Consider the following 14,753-nt stretch of genomic DNA (forward strand, 5'->3'; position numbering starts at 1 on the left):
TTCTGCCTGTGAATATTGGTGCGCTATTCTTGATTCTAGACTGTTCTGGGAGGAATGAAAACAAGTGCATGAAAACCTAGTTCCCTGTCTGTGTTAATACGGCACAGCTGCTGTCTCCTACAGTATATTAAAGGAAGGGGTGTAATCATGAACACAAGTTACTGTTAGTATGCAATGGCTGGATGCAAATGTGTAGGTTACTCCTTCCTTTCACTGATGTTTTAGACTTTTTCCTCTATTCCTTAATTTACTCCAGTGAAGACTTAAGGCCCTGAGCATTTGCCTTGGTTACTCACCCCTGACAGCAGATCTGCCAGTGACCTGGACTGGCAGCTTCATGCATCTATGAGTAGTTGCAGCTATTTTGCAATGAGGCTTGCTATGCCTCATTATATGGTAACATTAACGCCTAAGATTTCACAGCCCTGTATCATGCTAAAATGCCATTAAGAATCTAAACAATGGTTTTTTCCCTTTTCTTGACATGTTATTCTGCACAGGAACCTCAAATTGACAGTGCATTCAATGCTGGCTATAAACCAAAATACACTAAGGGAAATTTGGAATTCCAAAATGTTTACTTCAATTATCCTGCTAGGCCAGATACTAAGGTATTACGCATGGAGGTGATACAGATTCCATTTAAGATAACTTGATTGCCTTAGAGAAAAATAATTGCTATAATTTAAAAAAAAGTCCTAGAAATAATGGAAACCTTTGCTTTTATCCAGAACTGATAACACATTTTAGCCAGAACTGGTTAGTTAACTAAATTAAGAGCCAACCTTTTAAAATGAAATGTAACTACCTGAAAATTCCACTAAAAGCTAAAAGGTTGGAGATCCTTGTAAGTCACAAATATAATGGAAAATGCTAATTGTAATAATACTCATTTTAACCCAGTAAAAATGTTATAGCAGTATACTGATCTCTCAAACTGTCCACACTGTAAGTCTGGTAAAAGCATTTGTCTGAGAAACTGGCAGCAGATCCAACACCTAGTTTATTGCATTTACAATGCAAAACCTGCCCCTTTGAAGGAAGAGATTGTTTTGTTTGAGAGTTCTCACTAAGGTAAGTCTTGATGCAATTAACTGGGGAAGAGGTCTGAATGATTTCTGAAAATATGTTTATTAAGAATGTCTTGGAAAATCATTTTGTTTTCCAATGTGAAGGAAGTCCACTTTCACTAATCTATAAAAGTGGACCTGTTTCCATTTTGTTCAGGTAGAATATCAAGACAGGGAAGAATGAGAATTTCTTAGTCAACTTTTAAAGAAACAGACAAAGAAAATATTCCAGCTCTCCAGTTTCTAAAGAGATCAGTTGAAATCATTTGGCACTTATATTAGCTGCCATTAGAATCCATACAAAGACTATGAAGACTACTATTCTCAGTGAATTCTGCATCAGCTTTCTAAAATGTTTGTCAGATTATCTAGTATTAGAGAAGGGCTTTGGTTTTTTACTTCTTCCTCTATCTATTACAGAGGTCACATTTTTAGCACTTAATCCTGGTGAGAAAGGGTGAAGGATGTTGCATAACAAAGGAAAACAAGAATGATGAGCAAGCCAGAGGATGCAAGGGAACATAATGTATTAATGGAAACACCATTGCATACTGCTAAGTTGTCTTTGCCTACTGACATCAGTAAGGTCTAAGACGGTAGCGCATAACAGAAGACCTCACCCTGCATTCGTAAACTTGTGCAGATATATGTGACATCAATGGCTGCGAATTCATCCCATGTGACAGCTGCAGGAACACTTCCCCAGCAAGGGCTGCATAACCTACCCAAGACGCGGAGCAGGTCCCTGTGCGTGACGACTGTGCCAGGCTTGCTGTTGCCACAGCTACATTTTAGCAAGGTTCAGACTACCTAGGCTTCTTCTCTAATATTAGCTTGTGGTAGGATGGAGATAAAAACCTAAATAATGCCCTCAGATAGGCCCGTTCTACCTTTTAGCACTTTTTATCTTGCATGTTTATGTGTAAGAAAATACTGTGAAGATACTTTATACTTCTCACTTCAGTGGACGACAAAGTATTTGGCCCAAAGCTGACTGAAATCAGTGAAAAGTTTCCATTTGCATCTTCAGGTTTTAGATCAGGCTCTTAGCTTTTATCTTATTCCCACGGCTAGCTATTCCATGTAAATGTCTAACACTGTAATAAGTATACTACCATGTAAAAACTTGCAAAACAAAGACTTTTGATTGAGTTCTAAGGTAGCTTAAGGGTTTAAACTAGGTTGTCTCAGTTCATACTTGCTCATTTTGACATCACCTGAATCTCACAATTCAAAATATTCTTGATAAAAATGGCAATTTTTCAGAGGTTTTAGTATTACTAAAACAAAAAAATGCTTTCTTTACCCTGTTGTTCTGAAACAAGAATAGTCTTGACAAATGTTTAATGGAATATCAGCTCTCCCACTTATTTTAAGCGAAGAACTTCTGCATGATGGCTTCCTACTGGGTTACTCGTAATGAAATAATAAGATGTTTTATATAAATATGCAAAAATAAAGCTATAAATTGTTTCTCCTTAGTAACTGAAAAAGAAATATCCGAGAAAAGGTTCCCTTTCATCTCATTACACAGAGGTTTACAATTGTCTCTCTGCTTCTTGAAGTTTTAGAGAAACCTACAGAGAAAAGCTCCAATAGGCCAACAGCAGTGTAAGAGGGAAAGAAAAGTAGTTCTTTTCCTCTACAACTGCTGTAATTGCTGTGTGGCATCTTCACCACCTCTCTGAGACCAAGCAGTAAGTTTGCATGGAAAGCAGACCTTCACTTTTGCAATAGGTGTGAAATGCCACATTTTGAAGGGATGAGCAGAAGGAAGAACCTCTTCATAGTGCAGTAAAACTCCATGAACTCCATGTCAGCCCTTCCACAACTTCACATGTAGTTCTTCCGCTTTATTTTATTGTAGTCTTTAGAGTTTCTTCAAATTTACACTGACATTTTTACATACTGTTACCTTTTTGGTTACCTTTCTTACATGCACAGGTACTGAAGGGCTTGAATCTCGAGGTTAGTTGTGGCCAGACAGTGGCCCTGGTTGGTGGCAGTGGCTGTGGGAAAAGTACAACTGTTCAGCTCATCCAGAGATTTTACGATCCCAAGAAAGGCACGGTAAGATACCTCAAGTGAGATGACTGCTCTGTGTGTCACAGTTGTTGGAAGTCTAGTTCTGGTCTCACTGCCCTTGTTCCAATGACATGGTAAAGTCTCCCCTAAAAAGGCATGTGCCAACCTGGGGAGAAGGTTCCTTGACCAAAACACTTAGTACACAATTTTTGTCTGCTTCCTTTTGTTTAGGTTACCATTGATGGGCAGGATATTAAGACCCTAAACGTAAGATATCTGCGGGACATTATTGGTGTGGTGAATCAGGAGCCCATGCTCTTTGCTACTACCATTGCTGCAAATATTCGTTATGGCCGTGAGGACGTCACCATGGAAGAGATTGAAAAAGCTACCAAGGAGGCAAATGCTTATGACTTCATCATGAAGCTACCCAACGTAAGCAAACCAGCTGTCCTGCTGAAGTAATTTCTCCTAAACCTTCTTGTGCCAAATAGTTCCTTTGAAGGGATTCTTGTAAACAGAGGAAGCTATCCCTGGAGCTGTGAATAAGCAGAGTTGTGCAGAGCTTCCTCATAACTTTTGAGAATAATGTTAATTTTAAATCTTTAGGTCATGACTTGGTGGGCATTTGAAGAACTATGAGAATTCCAGGGACACAAATGATTAGGCAGGTATATCCAAGTGGGTGTTTATCCTGTAGTGTTTTACAGGAAGGAGAAGATGGTGCTGGGGTAACTAACGCTGATGTGCCTTTTCTTTACGCTGCCTTTCTTTGGTGAAAGGACTGTGCCACTGAGCGTTTTGGAAACATGTGCGGTTGTGTCGTGGTTTAATGCCAGCCAGCAACTAAGCACCACACAGCCCGCTTGCTCACTCCCCACCCCAGCCAAAACCAGCACAGGCTGTCTTGTAGAAGTTTGAAACCATGGTTGGAGAAAGAGGGGCACAGCTGAGTGGAGGCCAGAAGCAAAGAATAGCAGTTGCCCGAGCTCTGGTTCGCAATCCTAAAATTCCTGTGCTTGATGAGGCAACATCAGCTATGGATACTGAATCAGTTGTGCAGGCAGCACTGGACAAGGTCAGTATTGCTCGTTCGTTTAAAGAACTGCAAGAAAGAGAGACCCCTAAAAAGTCTAAGGTAAGCCTGAATTTGGCAAATACTCTCTGTTCATACAAAGATTGGGAACTCTAAATGGGAATGAATAATGAGATGCTTTAAAAAATAAATACATTAACAGTCTGTTTTGAAATTTGCCAACACTAGCTCTGTGAGGTCAGGCAGACTTCCCAGTGGTGAAGTGCTTTTGTAAGTGCCCATGGAATTTAGTTAATGACATTATGGGTAGGACTGAACTGTAGCAGGCTTTTCCAAACAAGCTTTAGTCTTTGGAGCAGTGGAGAGTTCAACATGGGCTAAGAACTTAATATTCCCAAGCAGGTTTGGGGATCCATGTGCGCTATGTTCTCATTAACACCCAACAAAGTAATTCAAAACCAACTCGGGGGTGTCTTCAAGAGCAGCTGCTACATGTTGACTGCTGTCTAGACATAACTTCTAAACCACCTAGACAATTAAAAAAAATAGTTAATCCTGTATTTCTTGTTGTCTTCTCTAAGCAAGTGTATGAACCATTTACAAAATAGTTCCACCTATTCCTACGGCTGAATCAATCATATTCTTTGGGTTTTTTCCTCCCTCTGTTTCTCCCTCTCACTATGCATCTATGCTTATCCTCTGGGTGAACACAAATTACCTCCATTGCATAAACATTTTCAGCAATGATCACAGTTATCTATGGACAATATCTTCAGAACGCATTTTGCCTTCATATGCTATTCTGCCTCAGGAGAAGTACCCTACTCCACCCACTGCCCAGGGTTGTGTCTGGAAGAATCAGGCAACAGAATCTACCTTCTCATCTTCAAAGATATTTTAGTCCCTAATTTTGCCTTGGACACCTATGTGCCACTAATTTCAGTAAAAGTTAGACTCTGTGTCCACTAGTCCTAATTCCTGATAATTCACACCACTCTGTGAAACTACGCTAGCTGGCACACTCAGGGATCTTTCTCCCAACCCATGACCTCTAAAGTGAATCCCAGAGACAGGAGGGCAGAGAACTGCTGATCGAGACATATTTGGTGGGATCCCAACTGCTGCAATATAAAACTTACACAGCTAGTTTAAACAAGTTACGTAGCCTCTCACCTCCCCCACCTATCTTTAAAATATGTCGTATGGTGAGATGAACCTCCCTGTTGACGTTTCTGGCAGAGCATGCCAGAAAGACTTGCTCAGACTAGACTAGCTCTGATTGCTGATCTTAAGCTAAGCTGTTGTGTGCCAAGCATTCATTTGTCTTTTACTTTTTCTCTTCCTCGCTGTGCTGAGCATGTACCTCTATAGAAGGTTTACATCACATCTAGAGTAGACCACTTTTCCCTGCAGGCTTCACCAAACCTCTGCTAAATCTCTCTTTACTGTTTATGTGGATGGGGCATTCTGCTTTTTATAATGAAGGACCTTAACTTGATTTTCTTCTTCTTCTTTGATGTGATTTTAACTTTTTAAGATCATCTCAGACATAGTGAAGCTTTCAGACTACCAAGAAAATGTATACCATTTTTTATAGGACGGTTTGAATGGCTGTCATTTTCAGTTCTTAAAAACATGTGACAATATTAAGATATCAGGTTTAGCTGGAAATTCATTGAGAATATTCCACACATTACAGTTTTCTCTTTTATTTCCTAATTCTAAAACACTTATTAAGCCATTATTCTAGCAGTTCAAAATGTTAAGTGAAGATTTTTAAACTGAATTATATAAAGCTTGGATTCACTTTTTGGGTCATTAGATATTAATACCTATTTATCCCAGTGCATACTGTCACAATGTGCCTGTAAAAACATCTTTGTTGTGTCAAACTACATACTTATAGGATTTATTTTGTTATTCATGAGTAATTAAAAAGATGGAAAAATGATGTAATAGAAATATGATTTTAAGTACAGTTTTAAATAAATATTTTCAGCTAAGTCAAACGAGTAATTTAAAGCAAGTAAAATTGCTAAGTGATTAATTTTTAATATTTGTGAAATGCTCTGAAATAGAATTGTCACTCACGTGCTTAATGGTAGATAGTCTTTTTTCAGTGGAAACTGGATACAAACCCTGGGAGGATACTGAAGGGGCAGTTTCGAAAAAAGAGTCTTTAGGTATTTTTGTTTAGAAAGTCTGACATGAAAAAAACAGAGTACCTGAATTTATATTTTCAAATAAAATATGTTTTGCGGTATGTGATTTAAGTTACATTTTTGCATTCGTTTACCTCGGAGGAACTGAAAAATATTGTGAAATTCAAAATTTCTCAGTTGACAAATTTCATCTTTATTAGAACACCATTTCCAAAGAAAAATTTTCAGTTAAAATATTCTGTTCAACTCTAATATGAAGACGGGAAATATTATATGTACCTGACAATGCTAATGTGGAGCCATCATTACGCTGTTTCCCGATCAGGAAAGGACACACTACACTTGTTATCACTCATCATTTCTCAATGGTTCAAAATGCAGATCTTATAGCTGCACTTGAAAATGGTGTCATCACAGAACAAGGGACCCATAATGAATTAATAGAACAGAATGGAATTTACTACAAGCTTGTTAATATGCAGGTAGCTTTTTCACAAAAATTTTTTCATAGTTTTTATCATATTGTGTGCTATTGACCTAACCGGACTGAATTGCTCCCAAAGGTACCTCCAGCTTTGCAGTGTTTTCTCAGTAGAGAAACTCTAGGGGAAAAAAAAGCTTCCCTGAAGAGTACTAAACTTCATATTAAGAAAACTTCATATTAAGTAAAACATATAAGTGTTAATCAAATTTGTGAATTACAGGAATTCTAAGCAAAAAAGTTTCTTTAAAAGTACAACATTAAAAATAAGGTATGTGAGAAGCTAAAAATGAAGATTGTGGCAAAAATGAAGTTCTGGTGCTGAGCAATTCTCAGACTATTTTTCCAAATCATAAAATTATAAAATAGCTCAGGTTGGAGGGGACCTCGGTGGCTCATCTAGTCCAACCCCTGCTGAACGCAGGGTGCACTCTGAGGTCAGAGCGGGTTGCTCAGCCGTGTCCTGTTGGGTTTGGATATACCTCCAAGGATGGAGACTCTACACCCACCTCAAGTCACCTGCTCCAGTGCCTCCCACCCTCATTGTGAAAACTCAAACTCTTCTACACAAGTACTTTTGCAAATCACCAGCACTTTAGTGACTCAGGCTCCTGAAGTTTTGTCATTCAGACATGGTCTATCTTGAATATTTTTTTTATCTCGCAAGCTGTCTCCTGAACTTCTCAAGCAGTTTCTCTCAGGCCTTAACTTCGAAGCAAGTGGAAGTCTTGCTCCTATTCTTCATGTCTCCCTCCTCATGTTGAAAGTCCCTCTTGTTGACTTTCTGATTCTTTTTTCTTTAAGGCCCTTTTATATAATTTTTGCATTTTAAAGAGGCTTTCTGGTTGGTCTCTTCAGTTAACTTAGTTAACTTTCCTGAATGTTTTCAGAACAGTTTAACATGACAAAAAAAAAGAAAAAAAAAATCTCTGTGGCTAAAACTCCCCCCCCCAAGTGTTAGTGTATTGGCAAATTTTTCACTGAGTATAGAGAGGACTTAATGAAACTTCAGTACTTGGTTGGTCTTTGTAAAATTACTCAGTTCTTATCAATCTTCCATTAATTTAACAGGAATTGTTGTTGTTTTTATTTAGAATTGATCATCATTTGAAAGTACCAGATAATATAGAATCATAGAATGGTTTGGGTTGGAAGGGACCTTAAAGATCATCTAGTTCTAACCCCCCCTGCCACGGGCAGGGACATCTTCAGCTAGATCAGATTGCTCAAAGCCTTATCCAACCGGGCCATGAACACTTCCAGGGAGGGGACATCTACGACTTCTCTGGGCAACCTGTTCCAGTGTCTCACCACCCTCACAGTAAAGAATTTCTTCCTAATATCTACATTAAATCTATCCTCTTTCAGTTTAAAACCACTACCCCTCAACCTATCACTACACTCCCTGATAAAGAGCCCCTCCTCATCTTTCCTGTAGGCCCCCTTTAAGTACTGATAGGCTGCAACAAGGTCTCCCCAGAGCCTTCTCTTCTCCAGGCTAAACAACCTCAACTTTCTCAGCCTGTCCTCATAGGGGAGGAGCTCCAGCCCCCCGATCATCTTCGTGGCCCTCCTCTGGACACCCTCGAGCAGGTCCATGTCTTTCCTGTACTGAGGACTCCAGAGCTGAACACAGTACTCCAGGTGGGGTCTCATGATAGGAGAGTAGAGGGGGAGGATCACCTCCCTCGACCTCCTGGCCACACTTCTTTTGATGCAGCCCAGGATGCGATCAGCTTTCTGGGCTGCAAGCACACATTGCTGGCTCATGTCCAGCTTTTCATCCACCAATACCCACAAGTTCTTCTCTGTAGGGCTGCTCTCAATCCACTCATCACCCAGCCTGTGCCTGTGTTGGATTGCCCCAACCGAGGTGCAGGACCTTGCACTTGGCCTTGTTGAACTTCATGAGGTTCACACAGGCCCACCTCTCTAGCCTGTCAAGGTCCCTCTGGGTGGCCGTAAACAATTTTTAGCAACATGCTGTGTTTCATTTCAGGCATCAGGAACTGAGGATCAGTTACAGGAAGAAGGTAATGCACCAGCTGTCTCAGAGGAAGCACGGAAGGGATCAATACTGACTGGAGAGAAAAGACAATCCACTCAGAAAAGCATAAAAAGATTCAGAATACAGAATGATGAACCTGATGTAAAAGCAATTCAGCTTGTGTCTCTGGATTCTTACTTGCATGTGTTTTCCATAACTAATGGGATAAGAAAGAAAACATGATCCCACTCAAGAGGGAGTAACTTTTTAACAAAATGTGCGAAGGCAGTCCACATGTCTGGTTAAAGACTCATAAATTAACAAAATCACACAAGAATTCTATGGAAAGAGTCTTTTCCCCTGAAGCTATACTTAATTTTTTGTTGTGATACTTGAAATATTTTATTTGAGTAATATTATGAAACAAAATTACTTGAGTATGGGAACAGCTTGAGTAGCAAGTTAATTCATTTAATTATAGAACAAAAACAAAACCAGGTAATTAGTCATTTAACTCAAATAACACACACTGAATAGAGAATAATTACTATATTTGTCTAAATGTTTTGCTATCTATTGTCTAAAATGTCTGTGTTAGCAAATAAATTCCTGAAAATTAAGATATAATTATCAAGCTGGCTAATGACCTCAACTTGCAAGAGATCATATTCAGCAATGAGTAAGGAGCAATTCTTTTAACATTCGATACCATCAAATGCAAAATGTGGTTTAAATTCACAACTTTTTCTGGATAGTTCTATGAAGGGTAAGTAGGATTTATGACTAATCCTTTCAGGGAAAGGCTCAAATTGTTATTGTTGGAAGAAATGAGAGCTTATATAGCATTCACTGGTCTTTTCCTTCTTCTTTTATGTTATTAATATTGGGTACTGAATAACAGTAAGAATTTCTGCAGTTAATTAATACATTTTTTAAAGATCAGTTAGTTTGGGGTTTCCCAACATGGAATATGGGATAAAGAGCATATTACAAAGAATACACATGTCCCTCATTTCCCTCCATTAATTTATTATATTTATCCTGATGGAATCATTTTAGGATAAAAGCGCACCTCCAGTTTCATATTTTAAAATTATGGAGTTGAATAAAACTTAATGGCCGTACTTTGTTATTGGAACTTTATGTGCAATTATCAGTGGGGCCTTGCAACCCATATTTTCAATCATCATTTCAGACATTACAGCGGTGAGTATAAAACAAAGAAGTAAAAATCTTCATTGTATGCTTTACCTTTTGTCATTATTTCCTACTTACCTTTATGATAAACCAATAAAATAATACATTTTTTTTAATTTGCACTGCAAATGTGAGGAACAGGCAAAGCTCCTTGCTATGGAGAATGCAAAATGTCTGCTCAACATCTCACAGAGCAGTGATGCAAATTGCACATCCTCAAGTAGATCAGCTCACCGACGCTGAATGAGGAGAGGTTCTCCTGCGACGTCTCTGAATCTGCTTCGCCCTTACCCCTTTAGAGAAGGCAGTATGTCAGCATGAGCAGTGCAGGCCTGAAAGGTGATCCTTGCGCTGTCTTGCCCACGTGTGCTCAGCCATAGCCTTTCAGAAGATATGATGTGACACAAAGCAATGCAAAAACGACAAGACAAAAGGGATGTGAGATAACACTTCTGAGTAGACTTTTCATTATAGAGAGAATTTCTGTAAACCTGAATTTATGGTGTCAGAAAATGAAGTTACATTTACAAGCAAGCAACACTTTATTTGTACTGGTGGGAATTTTCTAACACTGTCTGTCAGAACACACTATTTTGTTGGAAAGGTATTAATATTGATACAGTACAGGATATTATTATGGTTTTGGCAGTGCAGGAGAGAGACAAACTGAGTGTGAGAGTACAAGTATATGTGTTTATGTGCGCTTATGTACCCGTATGCCATAAGGTACTCATATGCCATACCAAGAAAGAATATATGGTCATGTTACTTGCGTGAGTTGTAGAAGACAAAGATTATCTTATCTGTCTGCTACAGGAACCTGAATCAGTTTAGAAACAAATACAGCCCTGGAAGCTGAACCTCAGGTTCATGTTTTGAGTGTTTTGGGGTGAGGCTCTCAGTCTTGTTTTCTTATGTTTTTCACAGTTTCACGACAAAACAAGAAAAAGTAAAAAAATGAACACGTAGCAACATCTGCATTTACTGGAGCATTTTTTACAGCCAGTCAAGCTGTAGTATATAACATGAAAGATACTGAAATAGCCTATCTTAATTTTTTTCTAATAATACATGAGGTGTTACCTTCCAAACAACTGTTTGGGAAAAGAGTATTATGTTGGTGTTATTCTTCAGCTTTTAATGCAAAGAGTAACAGGAAACGTCCCTGAAGGAAGGGGAGCATGCTATGCAGTTGCAATCTTTCAGCAATTGTCCCCAGATCAGTCCAACATGGAAAATAATCTGACAAAGGGCAGAAGATATATATTGGGAAAAAATAGAATTAAGGTCCTTCCTTTCTGAAACATTAATTTGCCCTAAAAACTTTAAAAAATATTTTCAGGTGTGATAGGATTTATAACAAATCTATATTAGAAAATTTAAATAATTGCACTGTAAATTTTATTGCTATGGACCAAGGTATAAAACAAGGTAAACTGGAGTCACTCTGAGCAAACAATAAATAAATTTTTGCTAAGGCAAATTAAATTTCATTAAAAAATTAAAAATACATGACAGTTACTCAACATCCAAAACATGCAAACACAATGCAACAACAAACAATATACAACATCCTCAAAGATCTATTTAAAAGACTTAGAGACCTTGAAGACCTCAAACCTTATAAAACATATTTGTGTTATCCAAACTTAGGAGCATTATCGTCATTGCTCTACGAACTTGGTGAAACCAAAACTATATGATCTCCTTGCTTCATGAACTATGATTTTTTTACCATATATAGAAGTATGATGATGGCTTGAAGATACTACATCTTTAATATTCATTTATCCACTGTTGAGATAAATAGGTGCATGGAAGCTTTAAATGGAAAATTATTTCCATAACAGAGCAAACTCTCCATACAACATAATTTTTTTTTTCTTTTGATAGCATACAGAAAACAAACAATAGAAGTCTGTTTATTGCTGAGTCTTAGCCTAAAAAAATAAAGGGTCTGTAAAATATAACATCATATTAAGAACAATTTCCTTATTTCTCTCTCACTAACTAGTCATTGTTTAACATGCAATAATCTTCAGCCAGTGACTCCAGCAATGTTATTCTAGAGTCTTAAGACATGCCTCAGCACTTTGCAGTTGTAAATTGCAATAATAATTTGCTCATGTAGGTTGTTCACTGACGTGTGTTACTGATTTTATCTTGCCAAAATACCAGTGAAGCCTTGATTCACAAGGCATTTAAAATCACTTCAGATCTATAAGCTTCAAAGAAAAAAAATCTTAGTTCAACAAGAAATGGACTTCTTATCACTTTAAGTGTATGTAATGCATATAGCATGCATGTAATGATAACAGGGGAAATGGTTGCACTGTAACATAAGTAAATTAGTTTTCAAAATTTTCTCATGTAGATGTTTGTAGAAAAAGGAGAGGCTGCCATCAGGGAGACAAATAGCATGTATGCACTGCTGTTCCTAGGTTTTGAACCAATTTTTTTGTCACTTTTTTTCTTCAGGTTTTTGTTACTGCAATTGTTCGTGGTATTTGAGGCACTATATCTCAACTGTGCTAAGTTCTCAGCACCTTAGTGTCAAGCAGTACACAAGAAAAATGATTAAGAACTTTCACTATCACATAGGTTCAAAATATCATAAGAGGTTTCAAATGTTCTCTGTGCTGTAAGCTGACCCCCATCTCCCCAGCAAAGGAACATTTGGGTGTAAGACCTACCCTACACCACAGCCTGTGTAGGAAAACCCAATACTGACAGCACTGATAGTACTGATAGCAACGTTGGTAGCAAGGTTTAGATCAGGTTTTGATTCTTCTGTCTTGAGTAAATGGTTGCCCCAACACTTGCTCTGAGCTCTGTGCAACACTCCTGTCAGCATCTGATCCGGTTGCACTGAAACTACTCTGCATGTACCTACATGAACTCAACCCTTTGGATTTCTAAGAAAACATACCAAAAGTAACTGAGAAAGACCACATCATATGCTTAATGATCTTTATCAATGATGTGGATGAGGGGATGGAGTGCACCCTCAGTAAGTTTGCAGACGACACCAAGTTGGGCAGGAGTGTTGATCTGCTCGAGGGTAGGAAGGCTCTGCAGAGGGACCTGGACAGGCTGGATCGATGGGCCGAGGCCAACTGTATGAGGTTCAACAAGGCCAAGTGCCGGGTCCTGCACTTCAGCCACAACAACCCCATGCAGCACTACAGGCTTGGGGAAGAGTGGCTGGAAAGCTGCCTGGCGGAAAAGGACGTGGGGGTGTTGGTCGACAGCCGGCTGAACATGAGCCGGCAGTGTGCCCAGGTGGCCAAGAAGGCCAATGGCATCCTGGCCTGTATCAGAAATAGTGTGGCCAGCAGGAGTAGGGAAGTGATCGTGCCCCTGTACTCGGCCCTGGTGAGGCCGCACCTCAAATATTGTGTTCAGTTTTGGGCCCCTCGCTACAAGAAGGACGTTGAGGTGCTGGAGCGTGTCCAGAGAAGGGCAACGAGGCTGGTGAGGGGTCTGGAGAACAAGTCTGATGAGGAGCGGCTGAGGGAACTGGGGTTGTTTAGCCTGGAGAAAAGGAGGCTGAGGGGAGACCTCATCGCTCTCTACAACTACCTGACAGGAGGTTGTAGCGAGGTGGGTGTCGGTCTCTTCTCCCAAGTAACAAGCGATAGGACGAGAGGAAATGGCCTCAAGCTGCGCCAAGGGAGGTTTAGATTGGACGTGAGGAAAAACTTCTTTACTGAAAGAGTGGTTAAACATTGGAACAGGCTGCCCAGGGAAGTGGTGGAGTCCCCATCCCTGGAAGTATTTAAAAGACGTGTAGATGAGGCGCTTAGGGACATGGTTTAGTGGGCATGGTGGTGTTGGGTTGACGGTTGGACTCGATGATCTTAGAGGTCTTTTCCAACCTTAATGATTCTATGATTCTATGATTCTAATTTAAGATTACTCACAGCTCCATACCATGAAAGTTAAATAATGTTTCAAATCACCTCTTCAATCTATGGGATGTATCCTTCTGTTTGTACAGGATCAAATAGTTTTGACCACTTTTTCTGAAGCAGAGTCTAAATTCCCATGTACACATAATTGTTCACAAGGACATGTGTATTTGGCAATGCATGGAATTACGTATATTGCAGGAAAACTGCCAAGTTCATATATAAATCAGTTCACTTGTTACGTGACTTGATGTGCATCTCATTTACATGCACAAATCCCTTTCGTTATTGCTCAGCTAATTGTGTTGGCCTCGCCCAATCATCTGTAGACTTCTGAATGCCACCTTGCTACCTTCTGCCTGATGCCCCTGACAACAGGGTGCCTTGTCTGAAATGACCTCCAGCCCTTGCCCTCTCTTCAGGCAGAACCAACCTCAAAATTCCTACTTCTGTGATGCTCTTGGAAAAGAAAAGAAATTGGTGGTATAGCTGTTATGGATATTTCTCCACTCAAACGTGTCTGCCTGTCTCCCTCATCTCATCCCTGCGTAGTCTGACCCTGCATGGCCCTGGCCCAGGAGTGACAGATTCACCAGTACATCTTTGTGCACACCGAGTTGTGTTGTAGTGAGTGAGTCTCTGTGCAGGTTCAGAGGCTTCCCCTAGAAAATAACCAGTAGCACTACCGTTTTTTTGATTGTAAGCTCTTAGAGAAAGAGAGGGAAATCCCTGGTATTTGTACAGTGCCTAAAACAAATATAGGGTCTTGCTTGTGATACCACTGAGCCTGTTACTTTGAAGTGAACAGTTTCAGTTTGAGAACAGGTGCAATAAAAAAATTCCTGCAATAAATCATTGTTTGGTGGGGCTTGAAGATTGCTACA

General features: G+C 39.4%; 1 pseudogene; it reads left to right on the forward strand.

Moving 5' to 3' along the window:
* Window positions 1-14,753, forward strand: part of LOC143157296 (phosphatidylcholine translocator ABCB4-like) — a 50,991-nt pseudogene that overhangs the window by 19,835 nt on the left and 16,403 nt on the right.

Source organism: Aptenodytes patagonicus, chromosome 2 (assembly GCF_965638725.1).
Source record: "Aptenodytes patagonicus chromosome 2, bAptPat1.pri.cur, whole genome shotgun sequence".
NCBI classification, from domain to species: Eukaryota; Metazoa; Chordata; class Aves; order Sphenisciformes; family Spheniscidae; genus Aptenodytes; species Aptenodytes patagonicus.